The sequence below is a fragment of the Gorilla gorilla genome, chromosome 13 (genome assembly GCF_029281585.2).
Source record: "Gorilla gorilla gorilla isolate KB3781 chromosome 13, NHGRI_mGorGor1-v2.1_pri, whole genome shotgun sequence".
Classification (NCBI taxonomy): Eukaryota; Metazoa; Chordata; class Mammalia; order Primates; family Hominidae; genus Gorilla; species Gorilla gorilla.
The window spans coordinates 123176260-123197388 of NC_073237.2; the positions used below are offsets into that span (position 1 = coordinate 123176260).

The 21129-nt window shown below is 41.3% G+C and overlaps 1 protein-coding gene across 2 annotated transcripts in view; it reads left to right on the forward strand.

Moving 5' to 3' along the window:
• The first annotated feature begins 381 nt into the window (after nucleotides 1-381).
• Nucleotides 382-21129, forward strand: part of ZBTB43 (zinc finger and BTB domain containing 43) — a 33548-nt gene continuing 12800 nt past the window's right edge. Inside the window, exons 1-2 of one of the 2 annotated variants that reach the window (XM_004048618.5) lie at nucleotides 419-610; nucleotides 4272-4394. The gene's annotated coding sequence lies outside the window, so the exon portion shown is untranslated. Of the gene's footprint in view, nucleotides 611-4271; nucleotides 4395-21129 lie in introns of both variants that reach the window. The other variant, XM_019034174.4, reaches the window with a different exon arrangement.

The window sequence follows — 21129 nt, forward strand, 5'->3', positions numbered from 1 at the left end:
CTGTGCTCAGGCTGGAGTGCAGCGGCGTGATCTCGGGTCACTGCAACCTCTGCCTCACGGGTTCAGGCAATTCTCCTGTCTCAGCTTCCCAAGTAGCTGGGATTACAGGCGCGCGCAACCACGCTCAGCTAATTTTTGTATGTTTTGTAGAGACAGGGTTTCACCATGTTGGCCAGGATGGTCTCGAACTAGCCTCAAGCGATCATCCCCTCTCGGCCTCCCAAAGTGCAGGGATTACAGACGTGGGCTACCGCGCCTGGCCTATGCCAAGGTTTCAAGAAGGTTTAGAACTCGGTATCTGCTCCCCTATTCTCAACAGCGTAGTCAGTCCCTAAAATTGACCCGCTCCAGACTGTACTGCGCAGGCGCCCGCTACCTCCGCGCTCTCTCCTGACGCCCAGCTCAGACTGTAAGTCCCGCATGCGCACTACGCTTTCTCAATGACGCACCCCCGGAAGCACTGTCAGTTTCGGGGGGCGGGACCGGGAAGCGTTTCCGGGGGCTGAAGGCACAGGCTGAATCTGTTGCGGCAGCGGAGGCTAGAACGGGCCTGCGCCGACGGCAGAGAGGATATCTTGGGCGGGGGATGTGAGCGCTGAGCCCTTGGCAGGTACTGCGTGGCCAGGACCACGGGCGGCAAGGGTAGGGGAGGAGAAGTCGGTGGGGGAGTTAAGGGCTCCTCTGCAGGCCCCGACGCTCGCGCCGCTGGCCCCGCCAGGCCCATTCCGTGGACCGGCATACCAAAGCCCCGCGCGGGAGGTTGGGGTCCCGGCGCTCCAGCTCCGAATCCCGCAGTCTTCTGCCCACACGGCGCGCAGACCGCGATACCAAGGCCTTTGGGGCAGCTTCTCGCCCAAGGTCACCCTCGCGGCGGCGGAGCTCCGCCGGCCACAGCGCTTAGAGATCCCGCCCCCGTCCGTCCGCTGGCCTTTCGGGGCGTAGGGTGGGCGCGGCTTGACGGCCTCGGGTTCGAGCCACCAATGCCTGAGGCCTGACGAGCCGAGCTGGGAGAAAAGACTGCGCCTGGACTTCGCTGATCTTCTGTTTAAGTAAAACATTCAGCAACCCCTGTTGCTGTCTCTGTCACCTGTTGTAACCTGCCCTTTTTGTCTTTCAGCTAGGTCCTTGTCAACCTGATATTTCTCTCCACTTTGTCTTTGTCGGGGTATCTGGATCCTGTTTTATATCTGTCTCCACCTTGCTTTTGTGTCTGTTCACCCTGTCTCTGCCACTCAGCCCTTACTCTAATTCAGGGCCTGTCAGTCTGGCTTTTTGGCCATGTGTCTCTCTTTCTGCCAACTTTGTTTTTGCCTCTTGTCTCTCTTTCCTGAGTTTGTCTGGGTGGGGCAGGGCTGCCCAGACCTCTGAGCCATGGAAGGTGACTCATGACCCCGTGAAGCTCCCTGCACTGGTGACACTCTCAGTGACTCGACCGCAGTTTGGCCTCAACTCTGACAGGTGTCGCCCAACATAAGTGTCAGAGTGCAGGAGAGCCTGTCAGGGAGACAGGAGGCCCATTTTAGGGCCAGAGCAGCTTGATGAGTCCTCTCTTTTTCTCGCCTGTGGTTTCTCAGGCCTGCACAGCTTCCCAAATCCCTTTGCTCTATCCACTCACCACAGGATGGTCTCCAGGGATCTCTGGAGCCTGCTCTTTGAGTTACAGCTGTTTAACAGGCCTGTCTACAGGCTAAGAAAGGATCAGACTGAGGTCTATGGGGCTACTGGAACAGTAGCAGGGTTTCTGGGATAACTGCATGCTTAGTTCAGAGATTGTGTCAGCATTTTCAGTTAAATTATAAGAAACCTAATAATTGGGAATTTATTATTTGCTTTACAAAAGCACCACGGGAGAAATAAACCACACACAAAAGGACAAATGTTGTTTGAGAGCACTTAAATGAAGTACCTAGAATAAACCAATTAAAAGACGGAAAGTAGAATAGTTTACCAGGGGCCGGGGAGAGGAGTTATTGCTTAATGTTACAGAACAGGGTTTTGGGGGATGATGAATAAGATCTGGAAGTGGGTTGTGATGATTGCACAACATTGTGAATGTACTTCACTGAATTGGACTCTTAAAAATACTTAAAATTGTTAAGTCTTAAAGTTTTATGTATGTTTTATACAATACAAAAAACAAAAACAGTATTCATTGGAGACTCCTGAAACCAATAAGCTCCTTTTACATGTAATTTTTCAAAATTCATTCTGTAGTTGTTAGGAACACAGTTGAACCTGGGTTTATTGATTCCTACGCTCTTTACAGCAGTGGATACAGCTGAGGTTCTTCGAAAAGTTTAGTTAAATGAATTTGGTTAAAATCTTTCTCAGGCTTTCTACTTACGTTCTGCCCTGGCTCTCCTCCCTCTGCCTTTCTTGGAATCAGTGCAAGAATCTGCTCATAAGTAGGATACTTGATAATTATGCTTTTCACAGGAAGAAAACTCATAAGGTTGAAAAATAGCCCTTTTATTATAATGCAAAATTATGTGTTATTTCTTGAATTTTGTTATGGGGGATGCCTTTGTGGTTTTTTTGTTTTTTAAAATCTCTTATTTAAGCTGTCTATTTGCCTTTAAGGTAGTTTATCAAGCTTTCTAATAAGATATCGCAACTGAATTACTACTTTATTTAATTGAATCCTAGATGCTGTTATTTCATGTACCACCAAGGAAGGGAGAGAAACCCTGCTAATTAAACTATGGCTTAATACGCTCCTATCGTTTAGACTTTTTATTATTGAAAACACTTTTAGACTTAGACACTGAAACATGGTATCAATGCCTATTCTAATGCATATATACAAAGGAAAAATAAGAACACATTGGTTAAAGTGTTCATTAAACTTAACATTCCAAGTTCTACTCTTCTGTGCACTTTTCAATTCAGAGTGTGTCCCTATTTTTTCTAGAGTGTCATCCTTTGTGTCATCAAGAACATTGATGAGGACCTCAGCAGTTCTCTATCATTGTCTCAGGCAGTTACAGCTATTAAAACTGCCACCTGGTGATCACATTCTGATTTCAGGAATTTTAAAATGTGAAAAAATGCATGTCTGAAAATTAATTGAAGAGTATCATTTTCATGAACTTTTTTTTTTCTTTTTTTTGTTTTTGTTTTGTTTTGTTTTTTTGAGATGGAGTCTCGCCCTGTCACCCAGGCTAGAGTGCAGTGGTGCAATCTCGGCTCACTGCAACCTCCGCCTCCTGGGTTCAAGCGATTCTCTTGCTTCAACCTCCCGAGTAGCTGGGATTACAGGCGCCTGCCACCACACACAGCTAATTTTTGTATTTTTAGTAGAGACAGAGTTTCACCATGTTGGCCAGACTGGTCTCAAACTCCTGACTTCAAATGATCCACCTGCCTTGGCCTCCCAAAGTGCTGGGATTAACAAGTGTGAGCCACTGCGCTGGGCCTGAAGTTTTCCTTTTCACTCTATTTATATTTGCAGTTAGAATAGGGGCTTTTGTCTTATTTGTAACATATTGAGGAAAAAATATTTTTTAAAATTTGTCGATATGTTGTTAATTTCTTGAAATGAGTACTGTTTCTGCCTTCTGCTTTCTTGATTTCAGCTTCTTATCCTGAATTCTAATGCACATGAGGGTACAGTTAAAAACATTTCCTTGGCTTTATTGAAATTCGATGGAAGGATGATCGATAAATGGGGGGTTAGTTTCTAGAACGTTACCTTCTCTTTTGAATCTCAGAGAGTTTGCTGTAATAGAATGTTTGTCCTAGAAGTTTTTAAGGAAAACATTCAGCCGTGGCTTAAAATTGAAGGGAGTCATGAATCAAACTTCATAAAGCAGGTGGCTTGTTTTTTTAAAAAACATCTTAAAATAGTTTTTACTAAGTGATTTGGCCAAAGTGTTCTAATTAGGAAAAACATGGAAGAATACTGATTGACAATGGTCAGGAGACCAATAGCACTGTTCCAAAGGATATGTTAATTCTGCAAAATTACATAGTCGTTGACCATGTTGTCTAGTTTTAATGAATATGCCACAGTAATGGATGAGAGGTATATGGGAATTATGCACTATCTTTTCAGTTTTTTTGAAAATTTAAAATTATTACAAAATAAGTTTGTTTTTTTAAAAAATACAAAAGCAGGAGCTACGAAGTTGCAGAATGGAATTTAATATAACCAAAAATGCCAGTCTTGATTACTTTTCTTTCTGCCGCTAATGTACATCTCTAGTGTTTATTAGCAAATACACGTGTACATAGCATCTCTTTTACATTTTCACTGTTACTCTTCCTTCCAGAAGTCAATGTGATTTTAATTTGAAGCAAAACTGAAATGGGTTCTTCTTCCTCATTCTATTCATGTTGCTTTTTGATGGCCATGGCATAAGGAACTCTATCCCAGGAATACAGCTTTGCATTAGGTAAGCTATCAACTTGCTCACGATACCATTTTTAAAGTTACTTACTGTAATCATTTCTCTTTTAGCAAAAATAATAATGTATTTTGTTAAGATTTTTAATTCCTCTAGACCAGAAGATTCTTTCTTCTCTTCTGAAGAGATGTTACACCTTCTAAGGCCCATCAATGCCATGCTTTGCACTGATAGAACATTTAATGTCAGATAAATTTTTCTGCCAAGTGAATTTTTTTTCTTAACTTAGAAAAATGTTAGATTTGGAGTTATACTGCTGTTTGAATGCTGACATGCCATTTCTGAGATGTGTAACCACCGGCAGGTCTTTTAATTTGAGCTTCAGTTTACTCATATTTCAAAAGGATGCAATGATACGGGAGTGTTGCACAATGCAGGTTTACATAGTGTGCTTTGTGAACTCTAAAGCATTTCACTAATGTAAAGAGTAGGCATAGGGTATTGGTGTTTTTGTACATTTGTGCCAGGCTTTAAATTTACTGAAGCAACATTTACTATGTTTAAATATGCTTTCTATAGTAAGCATGCAAGTTACCATATGCTCTGATTAAAGAAATCTCTGAAGGACTTCACAATAAGTAGCTGGTGGGTTTGCTTCCCTATTATATTGCTGTCATCTGTGTTTTTAGGATGTTTAATCGGTGTTTAAATCACGTATAAAATTTGACTTAGAGTTCCTCAGCCAAATAATAAATAGTGGCTGTTATTAAACTCATCAAAGTTGGAAGGAATCTTGAAGGTCATCTAGTTCAGGATTTCTTCAGTATGTTGCCCTTCATCTGCGTTAAAAAAAAGCCAAATAGCTTTTAAGAAGCATAGTGGAACAGGCTGGCATCAGTGTGTTTGTTTTAGAACTGTTGCTATTGGATTAAAAAAATAAAATACATGTGCAAAGTGGCATAAAACTGCTGGTATCTTTTTTTTTTTTTTTTGAGACAGAGTCTCGCTTTGTCGCCCAGGCTGGAGTGCAGTGGCAGGATCTCAGCTCACTGCAAGCTCCACCTCCCAGGCTCAAGCAGTTCTCTGCCTCAGCCTTCAGAGTAGCTGGGATTACAGGTGCCGGCCACCACTCCCGGCTAATTTTTTTGTATTTTTAGTAGAGATGGGGTTTCACCATCTTGGCCAGACTGGTCTTGAACTCCTGACCTTGTGATCCACGGGCCTCAGCCTCCCAAAGTGCTGGGATTACAGACGTGCGCCACCGCGCCCGGCCCACTAACTGCTGGTATCTTATTAAGGTTTTTGTTTGTTTGTTCGTTTGTTTGTTTGTTTGTTTGTTTTTGAGATGGAGTCTCACTCTTGTTGCCCAGGCTGGAGTGCAGTGGCAGAATCTCCGCTCACTGCAACCTCTGCCTCTCAGGTTCAAGAGATTTTCCTTCCTCAGCCTCCCGAGTAGCTGGGATTACAGGCGTCTGTCAGCATGCCCAGCTAATTTTGTATTTTTAGTAGAGACAGGGTTTCGCCTTGTTGGCCAGGCCAGTCTCAAACTCCTGACCACAGGTGATCCACCACCTCGTGCTCCCAAAGTGCTGGGATTACAGGCATGAGCCACTGTGCCCAGCCGTCTTTTTTTTTTTTTGAGATGGGGTCTCGCTCTGTCACACAGGCTGGAGCGCGTGGCGAGATCTTGGCTCACTGCGACCTCTGCCTCCCAGGTTCAAGTGATTCTCCTGCCTCAGCCTCCCAGGTAGCTGGGACTACAGGCGTGGGCCACCACGCACAGCTAATTTTTTTTTGTATTTTTAGTAGAGAAGGGGTTTCACCATGTTGGCCAGGATGGTCTCCATCTTTTGACTGGCAATCCGCCCGCCTCGGCCTCCCAAAGTACTGGGATTACAGGAGTGAGCCACCATGCCTGGCTTGGGCCATCTTAAGTCTAAGGATGGTCAGCGTGCTAAAGTTTGTGAATGCATTGTATATAATAAAACTATATAGATTATTTGTGAAAATGATATTCACGTTTACTTTCCATACTCTGAAACTATAGTGATATTCACAGCCAGGCACGATGGCTCATGCCTGTAATCCCAGCACTTTGGGAGGCCAAGGTGGGCAGATCACATGAGGGTCAGGAGTTCGAGACCAACCTGGCCAACATGGTGAAACCCCATCTCTACTAAAAACACAAAAATTAGCTGGGCGTAGTGTCACGCACCTGTGGTCTCAGCTACTCAGGAGGCTGAGGCAGAAGAGTCGCTTGAACCTGGGAGGCGGAGGTTGCAGTGAGCTGAAGTGGCACCACTGCCCTCCAGCCTGGGCGACAGAGACTCCATCTCAAAAAAAAAAAAAAGAAGAAAAAATTATATTCACCTTTTCTTTCCACCTCTTAAGCTATAGTGGGCCTGAACAAGTACTTTGGATTTAAATCTCAGTTTTACTGCTTACCAGTTATATGACCTTAAGTTGCTTAGCCTTTTTGTCTATCTCCAATTCTGTACAATGGAAGTAAAAAATACCTATTGAGTGGGTTGCTGTGAAGATTAAGTGAGACAGAACGTATAAAGTGCTTTGCATAGACTTTGTACAGTGTCTGTATTAAGCAGTTTATATATTTGTATATGTATGTCATAAATAGTAGTTGCTGTTATTTCCTATTCCTAGTCACTCAGTCATGAAATTCAAAGTCGGCATTGGTACATCAGTTTTCCTTGCATTACTCTTAATTTTATTTATTTCTATTTTTTTGGGATGGAGTCTCACTCTGTCGCCCAGGCTGGAGTGCAGTGGGGTAATCTCGACTCACTGCAACCTCCACCTCCTGGGTTCAAGTGATTCTTCTGCCTCAGCCTCCCGAGTAGCTGGGACTACAGGCACCCACCACCACACCCAGCTAATTTTTGTGTTTTTAGTAGAGATGGGGTTTCACCATATTAGTCAGGCTGGTCTCGAACTCCCGACCTTGTGATCCACCCACCTCGGCCTCCCGAAGTGCTGGGATTACAGGCGTGAGCCACCGCACCCGGCCACATTACTCTTTTTTAAACAGCTTTACAGAGACATAATTCATAAGTAATAAAGAGGTTTTTTTTTAGTATATTCACAGATTTGTATACCCATCACCACAATCTAATTTTAGAACTTTTGTCTCCCCTCAAAGAAACCCAGTTAGCAGTTGCTCCCCATTTCTTCTACCCATAGCCACGAATCTACTTTCTGTCTCTATGGATTTGTCTATTCTGGACATTTCATATAAATGGAGTCATACAAGATATGGCCTTTTGTGTCCGACCTCTTTCATTTAGCATAACGTTTTCAAGTGCCAGCCGTGTTGTCACATCTATCAGTATTTCGTTCTTTTTTATTGCCAAACATCCTATTCTAAGGATATATCCTGTTTGTTTATCCAGTCATAAGTTGATGGAGCTTATGAAGGTTTTCACTTTTTGGCTTTTAAGAATAATGCAGTTATGAACATTCATGTACGAGTTTTAGTGTGGACATTATATGTTTTCATTTTTCTTGGGTATGTACCTAGGAGAATTGTTGGATTACGTGGTAACTCTATGTTTAACTTCCTGAGGTGCTGTCACACTGCTTTCTGCAGTAGCTGTACCATTTTACATGCCTACCAGCAATGTATGGGGGTTCTAATCCCTACACATCCTCACCGACACCTGTTATTGTCTGTCTTACTTTTCACAGCCATTTTAGTGAGTGAAAAGGGATGTTTTGTAGTTTTGATTTGCATTTTTCTAATTACTAATGATGTTGAGTGGTTTTCATATGCTTATAGGTTATTTGTATATCTTCTTTGGAGAAATGTCTCTTCAGATCCTTTATCTGTTTTTTAGTTGGGTTATCTTTTTATTATTGAGTCGTAAGAGTTCTTGAGGTATTCTGGATGCAAGTCACTCATTAGTTACATGATCTGCAAATAATTTCTCCCATTCTGTGGGTTGTGTGTTCACTTTCTTGATGGTATCATTTGTACCTTGTACTACTGCTGTATCTTCCTGCTGACCAGTTCTGTCAGTCTCATCAATGCCACCCCTTTTCCATACCCACTGTTACTTTTTTTTTTTTTTTTTTTTGAGATGTAGTTTTGCTCTTGTTGCCCAGGCTGGAGTGCAGTGGCATGATGTCGGCTCACTGCAACCTCCGCCTCCCAGGTTCAAGCAGTTCTGCTGTCTCAGCCTCCCGAGTAGCTGGGATAACAGGTGTGTGCCACCATGCCCGGCTAACTTTGTATTTTTAGTAGAGACAGGGTTTCACCATGTTGGCCAGGCTGGTCTGGAACTCCTGACTTCGAGTGATCCACGTGCCTCAGCCTCCCAAAATGCTGGGATAAAAGACGTGAGCCACCGTGCCTGGCCCCACTGTTAACTTTTATTACTACCTAGACTACACTTGTTGAAATCCTATAATTAGCTTCTACTTCAGACTTTCTCCTGCTTTAGTCCGTCAGCAGATCAACCTTCCTTAACCATGCCTCACAGCACGTCACTTTGAAGTTTTCAGTGCTGCCCCAATGCAGACGTCTCATTCGGCTTTTTCTAGATTTATCTCCCATCACTCATTGTCACTCATAGAAGGAAGCACAAGTAATGATGTGTGTGTCACCAGGGTTAGTCTTGAGTGGAAGAGAGCCGAGGGAGATATGAAATGGCTTTCTCATGGTAATTTCACCATAATCTAGGATCTTGCCGTTAGTGTGATTGGACCAATAACTCAGTGTCTTCAACATATCATACTTACGATGTACCAAACCCGCAAGAGATTAAAGTATACAAACCAGAATGCCATGTGATTTATAATTTTTCTTTCTATGTTAATAAATGAGATTGGCTTGTAGGATTTTTTTTGTTGTTGGCCAATTTTGATACCAGAGTTTTGTATAAAATTATGAATTTTCTCCTACCCTATTGCCTTGTCCTCTTCTCCGCCTCTACTTTTTACATTTCTAGTTTTATCACATTGTGTAATCCATTGTATAGTCACATGTAATCAAATGTGCCCTGTGCATTTCCGCTTTGGAGAATTTATTGATGTTCTCTGTAGCCACGTATATTATCATTTTTGTAAATGTCCTACAGACATTAGAAAAGGAGTATTATTTGTAGAGTATATAGGTATTGCATTAAATTAGCTTTATTGATAGCTGTCTAAACCTATAGATTCTTGTCCTTTGCCTACTTGATTTATTAAGAATTAAAGAGGGATACTTACATTTCCTGCTACAATTACGGTTGTTACTGTTGCCTAGGCATTTTCTAACATTGTACTCTGACACATAAAAGTTCACAGATAAAAGTTCACAGAGTAAACTTCATTGTGAATTATAGGTTTCATCAGTTAACAATAAACTTTCATCCTATCTGATTTTTACAGATGAAATTTACAAAGTAAATTTACATTGAAATTTACTTTGATATTAGTATTGTGTTGCTTGACTTTTGTTTTCATGTGACTTTTTTTTTTTTTTTTTAACTTTTGACCTTTTTGGTGATAAGTTCTTTCAACTTTTCTATGTCTGAAAAAGAATTTTGGGCCGGGCGTGGTGGCTTACGCCTGTAATCCCAACACTTTGGGAGGCCGAGGTGGGCAGATCACGAGGTCAGGAGATTGAGACCATCCTGGCTAACACAGTGAAAACTGTCTCTACTAAAAATACAAAAAAATAGCCGGGCATGGTGGTGGATGCCCGTAGTCCCAGCTACTTGGGAGGCTGAGGCAGGAGAATGGTGTGAACCCAGGAGGCGGAGCTTGTAGTGAGCTGAGATTGCACCACTGCACTCCAGCCTGGGCAACAGAGCAAGACTCTGTCTAAAAAAAAAAAGAAAGAAAGAAAAAGTATTTTGCCTTCACTTTGAAGATATTTTCATGGGTATAGAATTCTAAGTTGACAGGCCTTTCCGCCCCTCCCCCACCTTCATTTCAGTATTTTAAAATGGTCTCCTGTCTCCTGGCTTGCATTGCTTGTGAGGTTCTCTGTACACAAGGGGCCTTTTTTTTGTCTGGCTGCTTTTAAGATTTTCTCCACTGATTTTAAGTGATTTGATTATGATGTGCCTTGCTGTAGTTTTTTTCATGTTTCTTGTGCTTGGAGTTTGTTGAGCTGCTTAGGTCTGTGAGTTCATAGTTTTCATCAAATTTGAAAAAGTTTTGGCTGTTGTTTTCACATATGTATAAATGTGTGTGTGTGTATTGTTTATATATATATATAGTTTTCAATATATAAGTTTTATATATTGAAAACTATATATATAGTTTTATATATTGAAAACTATATATAGTTTTATATATTGAAAACTATATATAGTTTTATATATTGAAAACTATATAGTTTTATATATTGAAAACTATATATATGTAGTTTTCAATATATAAAACTATATATATGTGTGTGTATATATATATATATATATATATAGTTTTCATGTGTCTGATAGCTTATCACATAAAACTTTTTGCCTTCCCCACAACAATCATGTCTACATTAGGTATCTGGAAGTTGTCTCACAGCTCGCTGATACTCTATTCCCTTTTTATTTGCCTTTTTTTTTCCTCTGTATGTTTTATTTTGGGTAAGTTTTTGTTGCCATGTTTTCAAGCTCACTAATATTCTGCAGTGTCAATTCTGTTGTTATTCTCATCCCAAAGTATGTTTGTTTTTTAAATTTCTAGATGTTTTATTTGGGTCTCTCTCTCTCTTTTTTTGTTTTTTCAGTAGTTTCCCTGTCTGTACCTAACATGCTTAATCTTTCCTCTACTTTCTTGAAAATATAGAATATAGAATTGTTTACCAGTTGTATAAATCTTCTGTCATTTCTGGATCTGTTTCTGTTGATTGATTCCCACCCCCACCTCAGTATCCTGGGTTATATTTTCCTAGTTCTTGGCATGCCTGGTGATTTTTAAATTTGATGTCAGATATGAGTTTTACCTTGTTCGGTGCTGGATATTTTTGTATTATGTAAATGTTCTCAAGTTTCATTCTGGAACATAATGAAGTTGGAAACAGTTTGATCCTTCTGAGGCTTGTTTTTAAGCTTTGTTTGGCAGGACCAGAACTGCATTTTGTCTGGAATTAATTTGTCCCCACTACTGAGGTAAGGCTTTTCTGAATACTCAAGGTTTTCCATTCAGGGCAGTATTCTTCAATTAAATTTATTTTTTATTATTTCACGTTCTCTGGTTCTTTCTCTCAAGGACATTAACGGGCTGTACATTGATCTCTCTTCTCTGTTCTCCTGCTTTATCATCTTCTCTCTCGCTGTTTTCACTTTCTTGTATTTTAGTAGAAGGTCCCCAAAGTGCCTTCCACATTATCGATTCCATTTTTTTACTGTAGTAATTCTGCTTCTTATTGCTTGTGTAAATTTCTGCTCTATATTAGTTTCCTGATACCTTATCGTTAATTCAGTCTGCCTTTTTTTCATATCATTCTACTGTTTTGTCTCATCTTCCTTATACTTTATTCAGAGACTGTGTTTTCATGAAATTTGTGAAAAACATTTTAAAAATTGTTTAAAATGTACTCTGTCTATTTCTTGCTATTTTTTCTTTTTGATATTCTGGAATATATCCACAGACCTGTGTTGGTTTTATTTTGTTTAATTCTTGAGAGGGAAACATTCTATTCAGGTCTGAAATTTGCTTTTGGGTCCCTTGTTGTATACCCGAATATTATTAGAATCAGCTCTTAGTTCTTAAGCTAGATGCAGGGCTGAACCACATTGACATCTGGGATTAGTTGAGTGGGGCTGGAGGGGTAGGCCTTAGGCACTCTCAGGGGAGCTTGAGCTCTGTGTACTTTCTTTGCAGTTGGTGAAATTGGGATACTAGGACCCTCTGTTGTCTTTGGCCCAACTGGCAAATGATGGCTATGCCTTTACCTCCTTCCTGGGGCTACGGAGTCCCACCCCCTTATGTTAATATTTTTTCCTTCTGCCAAGGCAATGTGCAACCTTTGGTATCCTAATACCACCCACCTCTGAGTTTCGCCAGTCTGCAGGACCTGTCTGTCCTTGACTTTTAGCTCTGGGACTCCCAAGTGAAAGAGTGTTACTGATCCTGTCAGAATTGCCTGGAATAGGAAGTGGAGTTTCAGGCCAGTGTTTCCCTTCAACTTGGCCCCATTTCCACTGTATCTTTTTTTTTTTTTTTTTTTTTTTGAGACAGAGTCTTTCTCTGTCACCCAGGCTGGAGTGCAGTGGTGGCGGTCACAGCTCACTGCAGCCTCGACCTCCCCTGCTCAAGAGATTTCCCCTCTTCAGCCTCCTGAGTAGCTAGGATGTCAGGTGCATGCCACCATGCCTGGCTAATTTTTGTATATTTGTAGAGATGGGGTCTTGCTATGTTGCCCAGGCTGGTCTTGAATTCCTGGGCTCAGTGATCTGCCCACCTCAGCCTCCCAAAGTGCTGGGATTACAGGCATGAGCCACCATGCCCGACTGGACTGTGACATTTCTTGATTATCTTTGAAGTCCCCCATAATACCTTGAATATAATGTTCCATGAAGTTTTTTTTGTTTTTTTTTTTTTTGTTTTTTTTTTTGAGATGGAGTCTCGCTCTGTCACCCAGGCTGGAGTGCAGTGGCGTGATCGCGGCTCCCTGCAAGCTCCGCCTCCCAGGTTCACACCATTCTCCTGCCTCAGCCTCCCGAGCAGCTGGGACTACAGGCGCCTGCCACCACGCCCGGCTAATTATTTTGTATTTTTAATAGAGATGGGGTTTCACTGTGTTAGTCAGGATGGTCTCGATCTCCTGACCACGTGATCCACCCGCCTCGGCCTCCCAAAGTGCTGGGATTGCAGGCGTGAGCCACTGCGCCTGGCCCCATGAGGTTTTTTAGTGAGCTAATTAATTACTTCTATGACATCACCTAAATAACTGAAACAACAACTATACTCTCAGTATAGGTCACAATTGCCTGTGAGTTTGTAATAGAAAAACCTGTAGAAGTTTAGCGTGTTGCAGGTCAGAGAATATGGAGAAATGCCATATTCAACCAAAGTTAAGGGCAAGGATTTTTGATAGAGCTTGGTTTGAATCTGTGTATTGCTTTGGGTAGTATTGTTATCTTAACAATATTATGTCTTCCAATCCATAAACAACATGGGATTCTATTTATTTGTGCCTTTAATTTATTTCAGCAGTGTTTTGTAGTTTTTTTCTTTTTCTTTTTCTTTTTTTTTCCTTTTTGGACAGAATCTCCCTCTGTCACCCAGGCTGGACTACAGTGGTGGGATCACAGCTCACTTTAGCCTAAAACTCTTGGGCTCAAATGATCCTCTTGCCTCAGTCTCCCAAGTAGCTGGGACTACAGCTGTGCACCACTATTCCTGGCTAATTAAAAAAAAATATATATATATATATTTAGAAACAAGGTCTTGCTGTGTCGTCCAGGCTGGACTCAAACTCTGGCCTCAAGTGATCCTCCCAAGTAGCTGGGATTGCAGATGAGAGCCACCACACATGGCCGTTGTGTAGAGACAAGGTTTTACCATACTGCCCAGACTGGTCTCAAACTTCTGAGCCCTAGCAATTCGCCCACCTCGGCCTCCCAAAGTGCTAGGGTTACAGGCATGAGCCACCACGCCTAGCTTCTTGAGTGTTTTTGTCGTGAAAGGGTGCTGAATTTTGTCAGATGCTTTTTCTGTATCAGTTGAGATGATACGTGTTTTATGTGTTTTTTTCCTCTTCATTCTGTTAATGTGCTGTGTTACATTGATTGATTTCATATGTTGAACTATCCTTGCATTCCGGGAACAAATCCCACTTGCTGGTGGTGTATAATTCTTTTAATATGCCGCTTAATTTGGTTTGGTAGTATTTTGTTGATACTTACTCCAGTGTTCATAAGGGGTATTGGTCTATAGTTTTTGTATAGTGTTTTTGTCTGGCTTTCATATCAGAGGGTACTCCTGACCTAATAGAATGAGTTAGGAAGTGGTCCCTCCCCTTCAGTGTTTTAGAAAAGTTTGAGAAGGATTGGTGTCGGTTCTTCTTTAAATGTTTGTTAGAATTTACCAGTGAAACCATTAGGTTAGGATCTTTTCTTTATTGAGTCAATGTCCTTGATAGTTATAGGTCTTTAAGGGTATTGTTTAATTTCCACATATTTATTAGTTTTTCAGTTTTCTCTCTTATTGATTACTACATTCATTTCATTGTGGTTAGAAAAATACTTTGTATTTTTAAAAAGACTCAGTCTTGTTAAGTGTATTAAGACTCGTTTATGGTCTAACACATGATCTGTCCTGGAGAATGTCCTGTGTGCACTTGGTGGCTGACATGTCCTATACAGGCATACCTCATTTTGTGCTTCATGGATATTGCATTTTTTTTTTTTTTTTTTACAAATAGTCTGTGGCAACCCTGCATTAAGGAAGTCTATCAGCATCATTTTTCCTGTTGCACATGTTTACTTTCTGTTTCTGTGTCATATTTTGGCAGTTCTTGCAATATTTCAAACCTTTTCATTATTATTATATCTGTTATGGTGATCTTTGATCAGTAATTTTTTGATGATACTATTGTAATTGTTTTGAGGCACCACAAACCACACCCATAAGGGACAGCAAACTTAGTCAATAAATGTGTGTTCTGACTACTCCACTGACCCACCATTCCCCCATCTTTCCCCCTCTGTTCAGGCCTCCCTATTACCTGATACACAACCACTTGAATTTAGGCCAATTAATAAACCTACAATGGCCTGGTGTTTAAGTGAAAGGAGGAGTCATATGCTTCTTACTGAAATCAAAAGCTAGAAATGACTAAGCTTAGTGAGGAAGGCATATCAAAAGCAAACATAAGCCAAAAGTTAGACTTCTTGCTCTAAACAGCCAAATTGTGAATGCAAAGGAAACGTTCTTGAAGGAAATTGAAAGTGCTACTGTAATGAACACATGAATGATAAGAAAGTGGCAGCCTTAGTGCTGATATGGAGAAAGTTTTAGCGGTCTGGATGGAAGATCATACCAACCACAACATTCCTTTAAGCCAAAGCCGTCAGAAGAAGACCCTAACTCTCTTCATTTCTCTGAACGCTGTGAGAGAGGTGAGGAAACTGCAGAAGAAAAGTTTGAAGCTAGCAGAGGTTGGTTTGTGAGGTCGAAGGAAAAAGGTGTCTCCATAATGTAAAAGTGCAAGCTGAAGCAGCAAGTGCTAATGTAGAAACTATAGCAAGCTATCTAGAAAATCTAGCTAAGATAATTGGTAAAGATGGCTGCACTAAACCACAGATTTTCAATATAGATGAAAAAGCCTTCTATTGGAAGGAGATGCCTTCTATGACTTCCATAGCTAGAGAGGAGAAGACAATGCCTGGCTTCAAAAGACAAGCTATGACTCTCTCGTTAGGGGCTAATGCAGCTGGTAACTTTAAGTTGAGGCCACTGCTCAGGTACCATTCCCAAAATCCTAGGGCCCTTAAGAATTATGCTAAGTATACTCTGCCTGTGCTCCATAGATGGCACAGTGAAAGCTTGGAGACAGCATTTACAGAATGCTTTACTGAATATTTTAAGCCCACTGTTGAGACCTACTGCTCAGAAAAAGATTTTTTACAAGGCGTTACTGCTCATTGAGAAGGCACTTGGTCACCCAAGAGCTCTGATGGAGATGTACAAGGACATTAGTATTGTTTTCATGCCTGTTAATACAACATCCATTCTGCAGCCCATGGACCAAGGAGTAATTTCAATTTTCAAGTGTTACTATTTAAGAAATACATTTTGAGCCAGGTGCAGCAGCTCACACCTGTAATCCTAGCACTTTGGGAGGCCAAGGCAGGCAGATTGCTTAAGCCTAGGGGTCCAAGACCAACCTGAGCAGCATACAAAACCCTATCTATACTGAAAATGCAAAAAATTAGTGAAGCATGGTGTCATGCACTTGTAGTCCCACCTACCCAGGATGCAGAGGTGGGAGGATCACGTGAGCCAGAGAGTCGAGGCTGCAGTGAGCCACAGTCGCACCACTGCACTCCAGCCTGGGTGACAAAGTGAGACCCCCATCTCAAAAAAAAAAAAAAGGATATTTTGTAAGGCTATAGCTACTATAGCTGCTATTGATAGTGATTCCTCTGACACTCTGATGGATCTCTGGGCAAAGTAAATTGAAAACGTTTTGGTGGCAGTGTGGTAGCTCACACCTGTAACTCCCAGCACTTTGGGAGGCCAAGGTGGGTGAATCACTTGAGGTCAGGAGTTTGAAACCAGCCTAGCCAACATGGTAAAACCCTGTCTCTACTAAAAAATATATATATAAATTAGTGTGGTGGCGTGGTGTCACATGCCTGTAATCCCAGCTACTTAGGAGGCTGAGGCAGGAGACTTGCTTGAAGGCGGGAGGCAGAGGTTGCAGTGAGCTGGGATCGCACCACTGCACTCCAGCCTGGCAACAGAGCAAGACTCTGTCTTTAAAAAAAAAGAAAAAAAAGAAACACAAAAAAAATGTTTTGGAAAGGATTCACTATTCTAGATGCCATTAAGAACATTCGTGATTGGTGGGAGGAAATCAAAATATCAGCCTTAACAGAAGTTGATTCCAACCCTCATGGATGACTTTGAGGGGCTCAAGACTTAAGTGAAGGAATTAATTGGAGATGTAGTGGAAATAGCAAGAGAAATAGAATTAGAAGTGGAACCTGAAGATGAGACTGAATTATTGCAAAGGCATGATAAAACTTGAGTGGATGAGAAGTTGCTTCTTAGGGATGAGCAAAGAAAATGGTTTCTTGAAATGGACTCTACTTCTGGTAAAGATGGTGTGAACATTATTGACAACAAAGGATTTAGAGTAAGCTTTTCTAACCTGTGGCCCAGGACGGCTTTTCTAACCTGTGGCCCAGGACGGCTTTTCTAACCTGTGGCCCAGGATGGCTCTGAATGTGACCCAACACAAATTCGTAACCTTTCCTAAAACATGAGATTTTTTTTCTTTTTTTGAGACAGAGTTTCTCTTGTCGCCCAGGCTGGAGTGCAATGGCACGATCTTGGCTCACTGCAACCTCCGTCTCCTGGGTTCAAGCAGTTCTCCTGCCTCAGCCTCCCAAGCGATTACAGTCGCCCACGACCACACCCGGCTAATTTTTGTATTTTTAGTAGAGACAGGGTTTCACCATGTTGACCAGGCTGGTCTCGAACTCCTGACCTCAGGTGCTCGCCCGCCTGGGCCTCCCAAAATGCTGGGATTACAGGCATGAGCTACCATGCCTGGCCGAGATTTTTTTTTTTTTTTTTAAAGCTCATCTGCTATGGTTAGTGTTAGTGTGTTTTATGTGCAGTCCAATTCTTCCACTGTGGCTCAGAGAAGCCAAAAAATTGGACACCCCGATTTAGAATATAAACTTTATTGATAAAGCATCAGCAGGATTTAAAAAGATTGACTCAAATGTTGTGAAAGAAGTTCTGTGGGCAAAATGTTATCAAACAGCATTGCATGCTACAGAGAAATCTTTTGTGAAAGAATCAATTGATGTGGCAAACTTCACTGTTGTCCTATTTTAAGAAATTGGCAGGCCAGGCACGGTGGCTCATGCTTATAGTTCCAGCACTTTGGCAGGCTGAGGCAGGCGGATTGCTTGAGCCCAGGAGCTCAAGACCATCCTGGGCAACATGGTGAGACCCTGGTCTACAAAAAATACAAAAATTAGCTGAACATGGTGATGCATGCCTGTAGTCCAGCTCCTTGGGAGGCTGAGGCAGGAGAATTGCTTGAGCCCAGGAGGTCAAGGTTGCAGTGAGCCGTGATCACATCACTGCATTGCATCCTGGGCAACAGAGCGAGACCCTATCTTGGGAAACAAAAAAGAAAGAAATTGGTACAGCCACCCTACCGTTCAGCAGTCACCACCCTGATCAGTCAGCAGCCATCCACTCAAGGTAAGACCCTCTACCAGCAAAGGGATTACAACTGGCTGAAGGCTCAGATGATTGTTAGCATTTTTTAGCAATAAAGTATTTTTAAATTAAGGTGAGTACATTTTTTTTTAGACATAATGCTATTGCACACTTAATAGACTACAGTATGGTGTAAGCATTGCTTTTATATGCACTGGGATACCAAAATTTATGTGGCTCACTTTATTATGGTGTTTGCTTTATTGCGGTGTTCTTGAACTGAACCGACAATATCTCTGAGGTATGCCTGTATATGTCTTTATAGCAGGCTTAACTGGTTTATAATGTTGTTCAAGTCTTCTATTTTCTTATAGATCTTCTGTCTGCTTTTTTCTATCAATTCTTGAAAGTGGGGTATTGGAGTCTCCACCTATTATTATAGAACTGTCTATTTCTTCCTTCAATTTTATCCACTTTTACTTCATATATTTTAGAGTTATCTTGTTAGGTGTGTATATGTTTATAATTGTTATATTTTCTTGATAGATTGAACCTTTTTACTCAACATATAATTCTTTGTCTCTTGTAACCTTTTTTGACTTAAAATCGATCATTTCTAATAATATAGCCATCTCAGGTCATTTTTTGTTGCGCTTACCTGGAATATCTTTTTTCATCGTTTTGCTTTCAGCCTCTTTGTGTCATTATATCTAAAGTGAGTCTCATGCTCATGCTCACCTCGGCAGCACATACACTAAAGTGAGTCTCTTGTAGACTGCATGTAGATGAGTCGTTTTTTAATCCAGTTACTGACAAGGAAAGATTCACTTTACAATTTAGCTATTTGTTTTCTATATGTCTTACATGTTTTTTATTCCTCAATTCTTCCATTATTGCCCCCATCCTACTTTTTATTATTTAGGGGTTTTGAGTTTGTTTGGCAGTAAACCATTTTGATTCTCTTCTTTTTGTGTATGTTTTTAGTTATTTCCTTAGTAGTTACTTTGGGGTTTGCAATTAACATTTTAAACTTTTAACAACTTATCTTGAATAGTACCAACTTAGGTTTAGTACAGTCACAGCAAAGTTATCTCCTGTCTCTTCATCTTCATGTTGTCATTGTCACTGATTATATCTTTATATATTGTATAATGTGTATTAACATAAATTTATAATTATTGTTTTATGCATTCATTAGCCTTTTAAATCATATAGAAACAAAAGAATTAAAAACCAAAAGTACAACAATGATGGCTTTTTTTTTGAGACAGAGTCTCACTCTGTTGCCCAGGCTGGAGTGCAGTGGTGCAATCTCCGCTCACTGCAACCTCAACCTCCTGGGTTTGAGCGATTCTGCTGCCTCAGCCTCCCGAGTAACTGGGATTACAGGTGTGCACAACCACGCCTGGCTAATTTTTGGTTTTTTGGTAGAAATGGGGTTTCACTGTGTTGACCAGGCTGATCACAACTTCTGACTCAAATGATCCACCTGCCTTGGCCTTCCAAAGTGCTGGGATTATAGGCATGAGCCACTGAGCCCAACCAGTGGTGACTTATATATTTACCTAAGTAGTTAACCTTTACCAGCGGTCTTTGCTTTTTTATGTGGCTTTTCATTGTCTAGTGTTCTTTTATCTCAGCCTGAAGGACCCCTTAAGCATTTCTTGTAGAGCAAGTCTACAGGTAGTGAACATCCTTAGCTTTTGTTTCTCTGGGAATGTCTTGGTTTCTCCTTCATTCTTGAAAGGATACTTTTGCCAGATCTTAATTGACAGATTTCTTTTTTTAAGCGCTTTAAATAGATTGTCCTACTGCCTATGGCCTCCATATGGTTTCTGCTTATGGTTTCTGATGAAAAATTAGCTGTTAATTTTAGTGAGGATCTCTTTTACGTGACTAGGAGCTTCTCTCTTGCAGCTTTCAAGATTCTCTTTGGCTTTGGCTCTTTCTACAGTTTGACTATAATGTGTCTTTATCCTGCCTAGAGTTTGTTGAGCTTCTTGAATGTGTAGATTCAAATCTTTTATCAGTTTTTAGAAGTGTTTGACCATTATATATTTCTTCAAATTGTTTTTCAGCCCTTTTCTGTGCCTCTACTTTTGGAACTCCCATGATATGTATGATGGTGTCCCACAGGCACCTCAGGTTGTGTTCATTTTTCTTTTGTGGTGGTGGTTGTTTTTGAGACAGGGTCTCACTCTGTCACCTAGGCTGGAGTATAGTGATGTGAATATGGCTCACTGCAGCCTCAACCTCCGGTACTCAAGTGATCCTCCCATCTCAGCCTCTTGTATAGCTGGGACTATAGATGCATGCCACCATGCCTGGCTATTGTATTTTTGGTAGAGACAGGTTCTCACTATGTTGCCCAGGCTGGTCTCGAACTCCTGGGCTCAAGTGATCCTTCCACCTCAGCCTCCCAGAGTGCTGGGATTACAGGCATGAGCGACTATGCCCAGCCCATTTTTCTTCATTCTTCTTTCTTTCTGCTACTCAACTGGATTTTATTTACCTTATCTTTGAGTTTGTTGATTTTTTTTCCTTCTGCCTGCTCAAGCATGCCATTGAACCCCCTCTTATGAACAAGTAATTTCAGCTTGTATTAGTTTGCCAGAGCTACCGTAACAAAATACTACAGGCTGGGTGGCTTAAACAATGGAAATGTATTTTCTCACAGTTCTGGAAGTGGGCAGTCTGTGATCAAGATGTTAGCAGGTTTGGGTTCTTCTGTGGCCTTCTTCCTCAGCTTGCAGACAGCCTCCTTCTCACTGGGCCCATACAGAGTCTTTTCTTCGTGGTTGTGCATCCCTAGTGTCTCTGTGTGTGTCCAAATCTCACCTTATAGGGACACCCATCCTACTGTGTTAGGGCACATCTAAATGGGCTCATTTAGGTTAATTACCTCCTAAAGGCTCTACTTGTAAATATAGCC